A 12,657-nucleotide genomic window follows, 5' to 3' on the forward strand; every position below is an offset into this window, starting at 1 on the left:
TACGCGGTAGCAGCAGTTGACAACTGATGGCCTGGAATGGTAATTCTCATGGTCAACAGTGAACACTTCTTGCATGTAGAATAACCATGAGGTGTTTGATTGCCTGGAAATGACCTTGCATAAGTAGCTTGTGTCATAGGTAAACATCAGTAACCTGATGTTTTTCATCAAAAAACCAACAAGGAAATTTTTTACTTTATGATAAAACAAAAATTTCATGCAGTTTTACAGGTAGTGTGCATTGGATTTCGTCAGAAGGGGTGATTCCATGTTCCTGTCCATCAGCTTTTCGTGCAACAAGACTTGCCTACCAGTTAAAATCCCAGTGCCTTGGATTGGTGACAGTCCATAGGTGTAAGTTGGTGTTCACCCTGATGTCAGTTTGGGCCCACCCACAAGGTATATGCTTGCTGTATACCTTGGGGATGGCTAGTTCTGGCATCTTGGAGGATGCAGCTGCTTTTGAATACTACCACTGCCTTGCATGTGGGATCATCATGATACACCGGGAGAAGTCAGAGCTCATGTCCAAGCAGCAGGCAAAAAGACCCAGGCATGCTGACAGATAGGGCAGCAGCAAATGTCAGATTTCTGCGTCAGGCAACTCAAAGGCTTCAGTACAGTTTTTGCTGTGACAGGAACGACAGCTCTGCTTTTGCAGGTTGAACTCAGTCCCCTGTTATTTCTGGAGAAGCTTGATCTGCACGGGGCCTCCGCCTTTTTGCACTTTAGTGGCAGCATTGGTCAGCTTCCAGCCCATGCACTTGAAGTAAGTGAGAGACAGCTTGATCTTAAAGTTGCAGGTGTCTTATTATTAGTTAGGGAATAAATTTTGATTCTGATAGTTATTGTAAGATTTTTTTTTTATTTTCAGTGGAGTACAGTAAATAAGATATTTTCATTCTCCAAAATATTGGTTTCAAATTACCATTGGTATATTTCAGAGTACTGTATTGCCTTCGACATTTTTTAAGTTTATAGGCTTAAACTTATTTTCTCACTGCAGTTGGATGTTATAAGATAAGACTTTTAAATATATTTTAACATGACTTACATAACTGACACACAACTTAAAGTACATATGGAGTATTAAAGAATTTATTTTTTCCAGATTGTCACGTGATTCTGCCTGGTTTGATATAAAGACTTCATAAGTGATGGTATAGGTGATCCAAGTATACAGTGGAAGGTGCTATGAAAGTTGGAAGTTTAAATGAAGGATTTAAGAAAACGAATAATGAAAAGATCCGAAATGAAATACACTGAAGTTTTAACTTGGCTAATTGACAAGAAAGGTGATCAAGAATTTTTCTACTTTGAAAAGTAGCAGGTAATTAAGGGGTACAGTTGTTTTTGAGTACTTGGTATTTATGTAAATTTTAACAACTAGCCCCTGTAAAGTTTAAGCTGATAATTTGGTATAGGTCCTGTCTTCCTAGAATAGTTGGTTAAAAAAAATATTCTAAAAGCTGGGAAGTTAACAGGGAAGGTCTTCAGTCATGGTCACACATTAATGTGATGCAGTTTCAGAAAAGTGGAAAGCACTGCCGAGTAAACATTGTTAGCAACATAAGAGGCACACTTAAGGTTTTTGGTCTAGAATTTTTTTCTTAGAAGATAGTCAAACCTTACTTGGTTACAGATAGTTAAATGAAATATGCTGGCTTTCTAAACCTTACTTGGTTACAGATAGTTAAATGAAATATGCTGGCTTGAAAGTGTTATAGAAGGTAGCTTGAGTTTAGCTCTAAATCAAACTTCTTGTTTCTGCTTGTACAATTTTTACTGGTATCTTTGGCTTTTTGTAATGGGGAGTAGGTTTGTAAAAATAATGCTTAGTAGTGTTTGGGCATTAAGCTATTTAAGAAAAAAACTATATTTGCTAAATATTTGGAAAATTTAATAGGAATTTAGGTTGCTTTCATGTAGGCTGATGAGAATACTGCCCCTTTTAGATTGATCTTAATATGTGGTTGGAACTGAGCCAAGTATGTGGCAGTAACAGGGTGTTTTCAGCATTCCTGTGTCCCCTAGTTGCTCCGTTTTTTAGATTAACTTTTACCTGCTTACTCACTGATGAGAGTACTGCCACTTTTAGATTCACTTTTACCTGCTTACTCACTGATGAGAGTACTGCCACTTTTAGATTCACTTTTACCTGCTTACTTACTCATAAGATTCACTTTTACCTGCTTACTTTGATGAGAGTACTAATCACTTAAGATTCACTTTAGGAACTGTACTCAAGTATGTGAATACTAACAGATTAACCTTAAAACAATGGTAGGAACTGTGCCAAGTATGTGGCAGTAACAGTTGCTTTGAAAACAATATTAAGGGTGTTTTCAGCACTCCTTTGGCTCACAGCTTCTCCGTTTTTTAAGATTAACTTTTACTCACTTTTTTCCATCTTGCTGGCCGAACTGAAAACCATTACATTTTAGGGCCATTGTGGCTTTTTTTTTTTTTTTACCCAATTTCGCTTAAAGATCCATGTATTTTTTTTATATTGTCTCGATATATCTCTGTCCAACCACTAATAGCACCTTTCTTTGCTGTCTTGAAGGCGAGATGGCCGAGAGTGCCCCAGTGCTTTTCTTGTAGACTAAATTTCAGCATTCGAGCTTTGTCAAGGGCCGTTGCATCATTGGTTAGATTGTGTTCATTCCTTTCTTGTAATATAGTGTAAATTTTCATAGGATATTGGCTAATATAATCGGTATGTGAAAGTTTAACCCGGGCCAATTAATTTTTATTAACTGGGTTTACTCAAAGCTTATTCAGAGCCCAATGATTGTTTTGAAAAACAAGTTTAACCTTTCTATGACGGTAGGCAAGATCGAAGTTTCTTTGTACGGCTTTAGGTGAGAAAGAATGAATTATGTTAAGTGACTAGAGAATTTTGGTGGTTTTTTTTAAGTTTTGATTCTTATTTACCCAGTCGTATCACAATAATGAACGATAGCAGGAGGCAGGATAGCTAGATTTGTTCGATAGCAGGAGACATGATAGCTAGATTTGTTGGAGTTAACGAAAGGGGAATTTCGTCTACATTTGATAGTTTCTCCTAATGATAATACCACTTGTTGGTGCAAGATCATGTGTGTTCAGTTGAATAGATTACAGAATGATACCACTTGTTGGTGCAAGATCATGTGTGTTCAGTTGAATAGATTACAGAATTAAGGGTCCCTGCCTTGTGAGACGAAGGGATTTTGAATGTCAAATTACCAATTTGATGCTAAACTTTTCGGCTATGTTACTGTAATGGAGAGAGGGGGGGAGGATGCAAGAGGATGCAAAAAAAAAAAAAAACTGATTCGGGAAGTGTGCATAAACTTTTAAATTTAAAACTAAACGCAGGCTAAAAGTAATCTACTTTTAGCCTGCGTTTAGTTTCAAGAGTTATCAACTCTTTTTGATAGTATTGGTGAATAAATTTTGAAAAATTCATTAAGAATCGACAACCTTTTGTGACCTAGAATTTGTCGTTCAGAATCGATAGCGTTTCTGGTGATCTAAATATTCATGTGAGTTTTCTTTACAGGTTGTCACCCGGAGGAGGGTTGAAATTCCAAGGAAATGAATGAAGAGAGAAAGTGAGGCTGAGTGTTAAGTGAGTTTTTCATGGACAAGTCTTAAAATACCCTGATGGTGGTATTAATAAACAAGAAAATTCTGTCTAAGTCTTCAAATACCCTTGTGGTATTAATGAAACCGGAGAAGTTTGTGAAAATTTTAATTTTAAGGGTGCGTACATTTTTCAATAAACATTCCCTCCCTGATAGTATTTGTTTTATTATATGTACTAGGGTTACCCTACGTTTTTCCAAACCGTTCCGCTATTTCCGGTAATCTTTCACTAGTTGGCCACTCTGCTCGCCAAAGTAGAATCGTTTCTTCACAGCTTTCTCGCCTGCTCTCTGATTAATGAACATTCTTCGATGTTTACACGCCTCTTCCCATTCGCTCTGCTCGACAAAATTTAATCTTTTCCTCGTAAATTTCACGCCGCCTCTCATTCCATCTGCTCTTCTACGTCGAATCTTTTCTCCTTTACTTTCACATTACTCGTTCTTTCTGCTCGCCTAAGTTGAGTCATTTCTTCTTAACTTTCACGCCTCCTCTCGTTCTCTCAGCTCGCCTAAGTCGTTCCGTTTCGTCTTTACTTTCAACAAGCAAGCTGAAAGAGAAAATTCAGTTGTAAATCTTATCCTGGAATGCACCAGTATTATGGAAGCGCAAATTGTCAAGTGAAAGAATCTTACAAAATTTTAACATACTACTGCGGTCTTGCTTGGTCCTTGTGCAAAAACATTTAAGATTCTGCAATAATCTGCATTCCGAATGATCACTGGTTTTACTTTAATGCCCATAAAGTCTCGTAAAACTGCTTCCCAACAACGTAGCTGGTCTGCTTATATGTGCTAACCTGAAAAAAAATCTCCCTTCAGCTAATTTATGAGTTTTAATGCTTCAAATGAACAAAAATCTTCAATGAAATAAAGTATGTGCTACTGTCACATGTTATCTATCATGGTGATTATTTTAACTTTATAATTATTACCTACTCTCTAGCTAAGCCACTAATTTTACAATAAGCAGTGTCAAATGTAAACCAACATTGATTAAAAACTTCAATGAACCTGATAATGAATACTCAATTATCGTCCTTGCTAGTCTATTAGAGCCATGATCAAAAGTCAGTACATTTTACTTCTCGTCAATACCTAATAAACCTTGAAAAATTCCTTACTTTTCCATCAAAGTATAACACGGGTGTACAACAAAATTTAAAAATCACAATTTCGTACAACCACCTTTGGTTGCAAATTGGTTGTCACTCCTTATTGGAAGGGAATATTCAGCAATGAAAAACACAGATACTTACCATTTAAGCTGCTCCAATTTCTAGTACCTAAGGTTCAGTTAAAAGTCAGTCACTTGCAACACAGAAGCTGAATTACAGCACTTGCGACAGTGTTGCAGTGCTGAATGCAATGCACTCAAAAGCCTACATTATTCGTTGGTCCGTCTTAACTGCTTCTTCGAGACTGCTACAGGAAGTTGTACTATGAACGTTTGCAGCTGGTCACATCCGGTTAATACAGAACCTTGAAAACCCCTCCTGTAAAAAGGTGGTGGTACTGTAGTTAAAAACAAACTGAACTTGAAACAAACCTCATAATAGGAAAATAATTCTATGCATACATACAGACTAACAATTCATTTGACGACTGTGAAACCAGTAACGGAAAGCAAAGCCTGACATGCTGCCCAAAATGTATACCGTCTAATCATTGTACGAGTTAAAATTAATAAGACCATGGGTCAACGCTGAAATAAAAATAGCTAGTGAAACAAAAAAGGGGAAAACAGGTTTCACGAAGAATTTAAGCCAGGAACTGACTACAGACCCATTAAAAAAAAAATTGAAAAAGCTGAAAAATGTTGCTGCAGTATCAATACACCAGCAGTGAGGTATTGCGTTGCTCTTACTTTTTCAATACAAAGGAAATAAATCCCCGAATAAATGTACCAGTTTCTAAAATATTAAGTGGAAAAAAGTTTGTTCCATACCCCTGCAAAAATCCATTTGGAAGGCTTCGAGTAGACAAAAACGTGAAACACTCGATATAGACCCATTTCCTCCAAAGAGCGGAAAATGTGCAATACCAAACTTTTATACAGTCTAATCAGCAGGTTGAACACCTCAAAAGCCATATGTTGCCATGTAATTCAAGAGCCTCAAGATAAAACCTCTGTTTCAGTGACAGAATCAAGGATGAAGATGCAATATCGAAAGAACGGCACGTACAGTAGTTAGGTAATCATTTAGTTACCTATCTAGTGTAAAACTAATCAAAATACTATCAAAACCGCCCAGCTACTTCCATTTTGAAACTAAGGCGGCATGCTAACAGTTATAACTAAGAGCAATCAAGGTACAAAAACACTGTCCTGGGGAACAAGGGCGGTCTTAGCCGTCTGCTACAAGGTTCCTCGTAGGGAGGTAGTGCCGTCAGTGCACCTCACGTGGTGCACTGTAGGCATTACTTAAGGTTCTGTGCAGCGTCCCCCTGGCCCCTAGCTGCATCCTCTTTCATTGCTTTTATTGAAACTCCGTTCATATTCTTTCTTCCGTCTGATTGTCCACCCTCTCTAACAATTGTTTCATTGCGCAACTGCGAGGTTTTCCTCCTGTTACACCTTTCAAACCTTCTTACAGTCAGTTTCCCTTTCAGCGCTGAATGACCTCATAGGTCCCGGCGTTTGGCCTTTGGCCTAAATTCTTGATTACTTCCTTCCTTCCTGATACAAGGCTGAGCAACGCAAAGGGTGCTATAAAACCTCAATTTCGAGTTTCATTTGCCATGTGCCTTAAATTCGACATCAAGGATAGGACAAAACATACTGAACAAAGGTGGATACTTTCAGGTGTAATGGTATGCTTCGATGACGATACTATATTTAAAATCTGCATCAATCTGCAAGCTTATGGATCCACTTGAAAATAAAACTTCCAAACAGTCTTCCGAACACTACCCCTAAGTAACTGAAGTCTACATACAACTTTTGGAGCAGGATATTGCTCCTTCCCTTGGAAGAGAATGTGTTGCCTAATAGGGCAAGTCTTTGGAGAGCAATATTTTGAAAAATCGTGGAAAACCCGTGTCTCTAGGACTAGGACTATAGATTAATTGATATTACGAAGCAATCCTATAATCAGCAAGCAGAAAGATGCTTGAGTAAACCTTGGCACTATATATTCCAAGGTCAACGCAGCCTGAAAAGTGTGTACATAAAAGAACGTGAAGCAACCCTAATTAGGTTCAAGACTGTCAAAAATAAACTCTGATTTTAGTGCGATTTCCACGAACCTGTTAAGCTGCGCCTAATAAACCTTCAGTCTGCTACCTGATCAAATCACCTTTTTCTAGCTCCTCTCAGGTTTCATTATGATATCTGCAGTCTATTTCAGACTTTTAAGCCTCAGGCAAAGTTTCAGAAACACCATACAATGCAAGAAGCTGAACATATCAGCCATCCACTTCCCAGTTAATAAATTCTCACGGGACTAACGGAGTGCCTGAGTGTCAAACTGGTTCAGTAAACAGGACTATAAATACCAGTTTTCAACCAAATTTGCAAGTGAAAAAAAAGTCACTCTTACTCGGCTTAGGTAGCAAGTGAATTTTTCAGAGTAACTTGAAACCGAAGCAAAACTTTTACAATTCTCAATTCACTTATATATATAAAAAAAAAATTTCACATCGGTCTAGTTAGTTTACTCACCTTACAGTCCAAGCACTGCATGCGTTGTTCCACGTAATTTAAATTTTGAATTTCATTAATTTATTGACGGGAGATCGTTTTTCTTTATTGACGTCTCTACCTGCAAAAGAGAAAGAGCTTAGCCCTCAAAAAAGTTCAGAAATTAAAACCGTTGGAAAATCTCTCATTTCACTTCCTACAACTGGCACAAAACATTCAAGAAGTCAAAATCAACTCCAGCATTGGATTCCCGTTTACTTTATTTCCCGTACTTGTGTTCCTGTGTGCATTACTCCCATTATGATCCCTTTAGAAAAAGACTACACACTAAACATTATCCCAATTAGATCCCAGTTATTTCAGCAATTACCTATCACCTACAGGCCTATTTAGACTACTTTCACTCATAGACCAGATTTCTACGAAATACCGGATTGTACTTCCCACCATCCCCATCTTTTTTATTTAAGCTCTAGTTTGAGTAAAAAATAAATCATAAAAAGCTATCCGTCAAACTTTCACAGTTGAAATATTAATATGAATGTTTTGTGGAAGGAAGGAAGGATTATAGGCGTTTGGCCAAAGGCCAAGCCCTGGGACCTGTGAGGTCATTCAGCGCTGAAAGGGAAACTGATAGTCGGAGGATTTAGAAGTGTAACAGGAGGAAAACCTCAAAGCAGTTGCACTATGAAAATTGTTAGGAGGGGGGTGTAGAGTAAGATGGAAGAAAGAGAATATGAACAGAGGTACAGTAAAAGGAATGAAAGGGGTTGCAGTTAGGGGCCGAAGGAACGATGCAAAGAACCTTAAACGTGATGCCTACAGCGCCCCTCATGAGGTGCAGTGACGGCACTAACCCCCCTAACATTTCCAAAGTTCCAAAGTTCCCTGTGTACAAACTTTCGTTCTTGCAATCCATGAGAAAATTTATGTAATCATTAACATATCACTTTACCTGCTAAAAAGACATTTAAATAAAATAGAGTAATAACCTCAATGACTTTGTCTCGGGGAAATATTCTGGAAAAAAATGATTTTATCACATTTCAAGTGAGAAAAGTAACTTTTTCATCCAGGTTAATATTTACCCTACTTCGTAACTTGGCCAAAAAAATTGTTTTTTTGCCAACAGAGTAACTCTGCATAGATTTTCTTACACCATAGCACGGGAGTGGAGTTAAGTGGAACCGTAAAAAAAAACCACTGGTTAACCAAAACCAGTAAGAAAAAAATTACTGGTTTCAGAATCTCACTTTCTATTTAACTCTGTATTCATCCTAAAGCTACAAAAAAAAGTTAATGGCTATACTCGACTTTGAAAGCAACGAGTAAAGAGATAGTTTAAGATTTCAATTCCGACTCAACATACTTTAGCATTCTGAATTAAAACTCGCCAAATCTGACAGCAACGATTTTCAAATGTACAGTCATGTTTAACCTCCGTTTTTAAGCAAAAAGGTAACCAGCCGATTTTGCATTTTAACGCATCCAATTTTCATTTTCACAACACTTTATTGTCGACCTAGGACTGGGCTCAACTTGTCTGCATTTACGTATCTCATTCCTTGACGTCTTTACAGTTATGTAATACGGCATGTTTTACCTGTTTCGAACCTCTTCATAATTCACAGGGAATACTTGAAACCTTCCCTTCATTATTCTCTAGTTCTACTTAGCTTTCAATAACATAAGTATCACATCTGTTAGTGCAGTGACCTGCTTTAGTGCTCACGAAGATTACTCAGGTGAATTTGACCAAATATCTAAGTAACGCATTTGATAGCCTCACGGTAACCCTGAATATCATTAAATTAAACAAATACAAAAATGAATGAGTTACCTCCTCATTCACCTCAGTAATATGCAAACAAAACCATTAACTATCAGGCCTTCTATTAAGCGGCCTAATGAATTCCAGACAGGCTTTGGCACATGAAAAACCCTAACAAATAAGCACGATTTTGATTCATATAAAGCAGCTGAGCAAAAAAGCTCATCCATATTTTGCCTAGGAATTATTGCTGTGACCTTAGTAGAGTATCCTCCCAGAAAAAGATAGCTTACAATTATAACCTTAAGAATTTATTCAAGTAACCAGAATATTTTAATAGGATGGGTGAAAAACTCTAAAAATACCTTTAGCAAAAGCTCAATTTACACAATTTCAAATGTACTAGGTTAACAGTAACCAAAAAAAAAAAAAGGCATCCTAACCATCCTAACTCCTATTACTTGAAGGGAGAGCTCTCAAAAAACTGATGCTTAACCGATTTAGTCCTTGCAAAAGTGGAGGGCCATTTTCCAATGTAGGCTAAATTTCCTAGCGAGAGGAAGTTGAGCAAATCATACCTCAAGGCTTACTTTATATAAAATCATTAAACTGCTCTATCTAGAAAACTGAAGAGGCCAGAAGTTAATTTCAACAAAAACTCTACACATCCCAGTTAAGCAGTTGAATGGTCCTTATCAATAAAAAAGTAAATTTCTGAGTGAAAACTTTCTATAACCAAGCTTTTCCTCTGCCAGCTTTCTTTGAAAACTTTACACAATCTCATTTTCAAGAAAGCTTAAAAACTGCGTCAGTATATTCTGAGTAAGTCTACAGTTCTTCTGCCCAAATGACACTTGGTAAGTGCGTTTGAGATCTTTATCAACAGCCATTTCAAGACTTTTGGTTTCACACTTTAAATTGCAAAGGAAATGATAGCCAAAGATAAATATAAACACTATCATCAAATGCACACCACAAACACGAAAGGCTATCCATGACAGAGGTGACAAATTGTGTACACTGAATAACCGTTGCAAAGTATCCGACTGTTACACGCCCTATCAATGCTATAAATGTCAGGAATTTGGTCACAGCGCAACAAATTGTAGAAATGACCAAGCTTGCCCTAGATGTGGTGAAAATCCCAAATCAAATGAATGTGCTAGCAACATCAAGTGTAAAAATTGTGTAAAGAAAGGTCAGTGATACTAAACATAAAACATAAGATGGCAGTAAGTGCACAGTATATAAATAATGTGTCAAAGGTGAAAAATAATACGGATCTTGGCTTTGACTAATAATCTTCTATGCAATTTAATAAGGTAAATTAAAAAAAAAACTAAAGACTCTCCTATCCTGCAGGAGCTACAATACTGACGAGAAAACACAAAGACAATTATAAAATATAAGAAGCACCTTATTTTGAAAATGTACAGGGGCCCGCCAGAGAGGGAATTATCCCTGTGGAGGGCTGTACATAAAATCAAACAAAGTGAAACTGGTTAAGTTGAGGGAAGTCTTGCCTCCCGGCTGGGCTTACGCTGTCCTCAGTTCGGGTTAAAGAGTTCGGGTCGTTTCGGCCTTAAGTCATTTAGGCCGCAAGCACGTTTAACTGCAAAATGGGCGCCGTGTTTAGTACCTGCCCCTTGAGGATGTACGTAAACCATAAAATCATGGCGGTAAATACCATCAACATACCGTCTTACGTTGTTTTGGATGTTACTGCCTAAATGACTTACGGCTGAAGCGACCAGGACCGGGCTTGAAGTGGGGCAAGAAGCTCTAGGATGTGTTACATAAGGTTTAATAGGCCTATGTGCATTAAAAATATGTCTAAAGAAGGGGAAAAAGTCATGGATATAAATGTACTAGACTACACCAAAAATTCCACAAAAGATGAAAACTGAAATACCTCGTTTATCCCAAATTACCTTCTAAGAGTTAAACTGAGCAAGCTGGAATATGGGACTGCTCTAGAACCAGACCAAATGGAGTATTATCCATTTTCGACACTATGTTGAACGAATCTTGCCTTCGAGCGTTGGATTTAACATTCCTGGAATGCCCATATACCCAAGTACCTATAGGAAGAAGTTCTGGAGGTGGTCGCTAAACTATTCGGGAATGTGATTCATGGGGTCCTTCCCCCCAAATTATATTTAGGAAGAGACGCCCGTCCCCTCGCCCCAACCACCCACCCATATCACTGGAATCCTAATCGACCTTGACTGACGTGAGGAGCAAACGAACAGCGCGTGAGATTCAAGTATTACTACGTATGATGTGTACATGGCGGTATAAAAAAAGAAGTCTGGTATTACAGGGGCCAATGCCGATGAAGCACTTGCTATTGTCAATAGAAAAATATTTAGAATTACTCGTGTTTTATGTATAAGATTTACACTATTGAAAGCGAGTTCTAAGTCGTCCACTTAAAACCTCCACTTATCGAAGTTTATAATCAAATAAAATAATCTGCATACATTTGTATACTATATACATATTACACATGCATGTGTGCATCTCATTCATTTTTACTGAGTATACTAATTTAATTAAAGTATTTTCAAATTTAGTTACCAACTCCCATTACCAAGTAACGTAATCTGGCCGTATGTCGGTATACAGTAACTAATTTTCTCTGTTCAAAACTGCAGCCGAAGTTGTATTTGGTGGCCACATTTTGATGGCATATAAACTATCTGACGGGGAGCTACACGGGCGACGATGTCTGTCACAATTACTTGGTTACCAGGGAAACTCGAATATCCTTGAGGCCGTCCCCCTGGGCCCCGACAACCAAACTTCACCTGAAAAACCACCTGTAACTCTGGTCGGTAATTACCGAAGTTAGGATACTCGTGACCATCTTACTCCTTTCCACCCACGTCCAAGTTGGCATGCCTGATTTTTAATCACCACCTCATGGATGTATCACTGTCACGAACTCGATCACTACGAACACGCTTGGAAAAAAAATTTAACCATAAAACTTTACTACGCAGTAAAACTCGCGCCAATCACACTTGTCCAGAAGTCACCCAAGTCACAAAACACGAATGTCCGGCATATCACCATTTTCTTTACACAACCAAAAATAGACACTCCCTGTTGCTACCCCGACTACGAAATTACTTCAACACTATCACACTCCCAATTATCGCTGTTCCCATCTAACGAAAAACTACGTTATGACATTTACCTTACGTCCACAGCAGAAGGGCTAAAACCTCCACGCACTTTACCAATTACCACTTCCAACGAACAAAACGGTAAAACCGGCTGCAAGAAAATCTGTCCCGAACTCTCCTTCACCAACCCTCCACAGCAGCATTCCAGCAGAGAATGGGAAAACTATTCCCATTTGGTCTATAATGCAAACAAGGAAGCTTTAGGAATACAATTCCGTTTTCCGTTAGCATTATTTCACTAAAAGTACAGTGACATCTGTTGGTAAGTAACTAAGAATAAAAAAAAAAGACAAATAGCTAAGAAAACGCCTACGACAGATATTGGTTTGGATGTATTGCACAATTAGTGACAGAATAAGAAAAAATAGATACATTAAACTGATTAAGAGTTAGGAATGAAAGTTAAATGTAGCCCAACTC

The 12,657-nt window shown here is 37.9% G+C and overlaps 2 long non-coding RNA genes across 3 annotated transcripts; one reads left to right on the forward strand and one right to left on the reverse strand.

Moving 5' to 3' along the window:
* The first annotated feature begins 229 nt into the window (after nucleotides 1-229).
* Nucleotides 230-3,709, forward strand: LOC136842807 (uncharacterized). Its single transcript, XR_010854361.1, has 3 exons — nucleotides 230-769; nucleotides 1,112-1,330; nucleotides 3,548-3,709. It is a non-coding gene; the product is annotated as an uncharacterized lncRNA (long non-coding RNA).
* A 16-nt stretch (nucleotides 3,710-3,725) lies between these two features.
* On the reverse strand, nucleotides 3,726-12,404 carry LOC136842806 (uncharacterized). 2 transcript variants are annotated; one of them, XR_010854359.1, is made up of 5 exons: nucleotides 12,249-12,404; nucleotides 7,297-7,396; nucleotides 4,892-5,128; nucleotides 4,284-4,432; nucleotides 3,726-4,183 (listed from the first exon to the last, which is right to left on the reverse strand). It is a non-coding gene; the product is annotated as an uncharacterized lncRNA (long non-coding RNA). The 2 variants fall into 2 exon arrangements; XR_010854360.1 differs by lacking the exon at nucleotides 4,284-4,432.
* Nucleotides 12,405-12,657: the final 253 nt, after the last annotated feature.

This window comes from Macrobrachium rosenbergii, chromosome 10, assembly GCF_040412425.1.
Source record: "Macrobrachium rosenbergii isolate ZJJX-2024 chromosome 10, ASM4041242v1, whole genome shotgun sequence".
Taxonomy (NCBI): Eukaryota; Metazoa; Arthropoda; class Malacostraca; order Decapoda; family Palaemonidae; genus Macrobrachium; species Macrobrachium rosenbergii.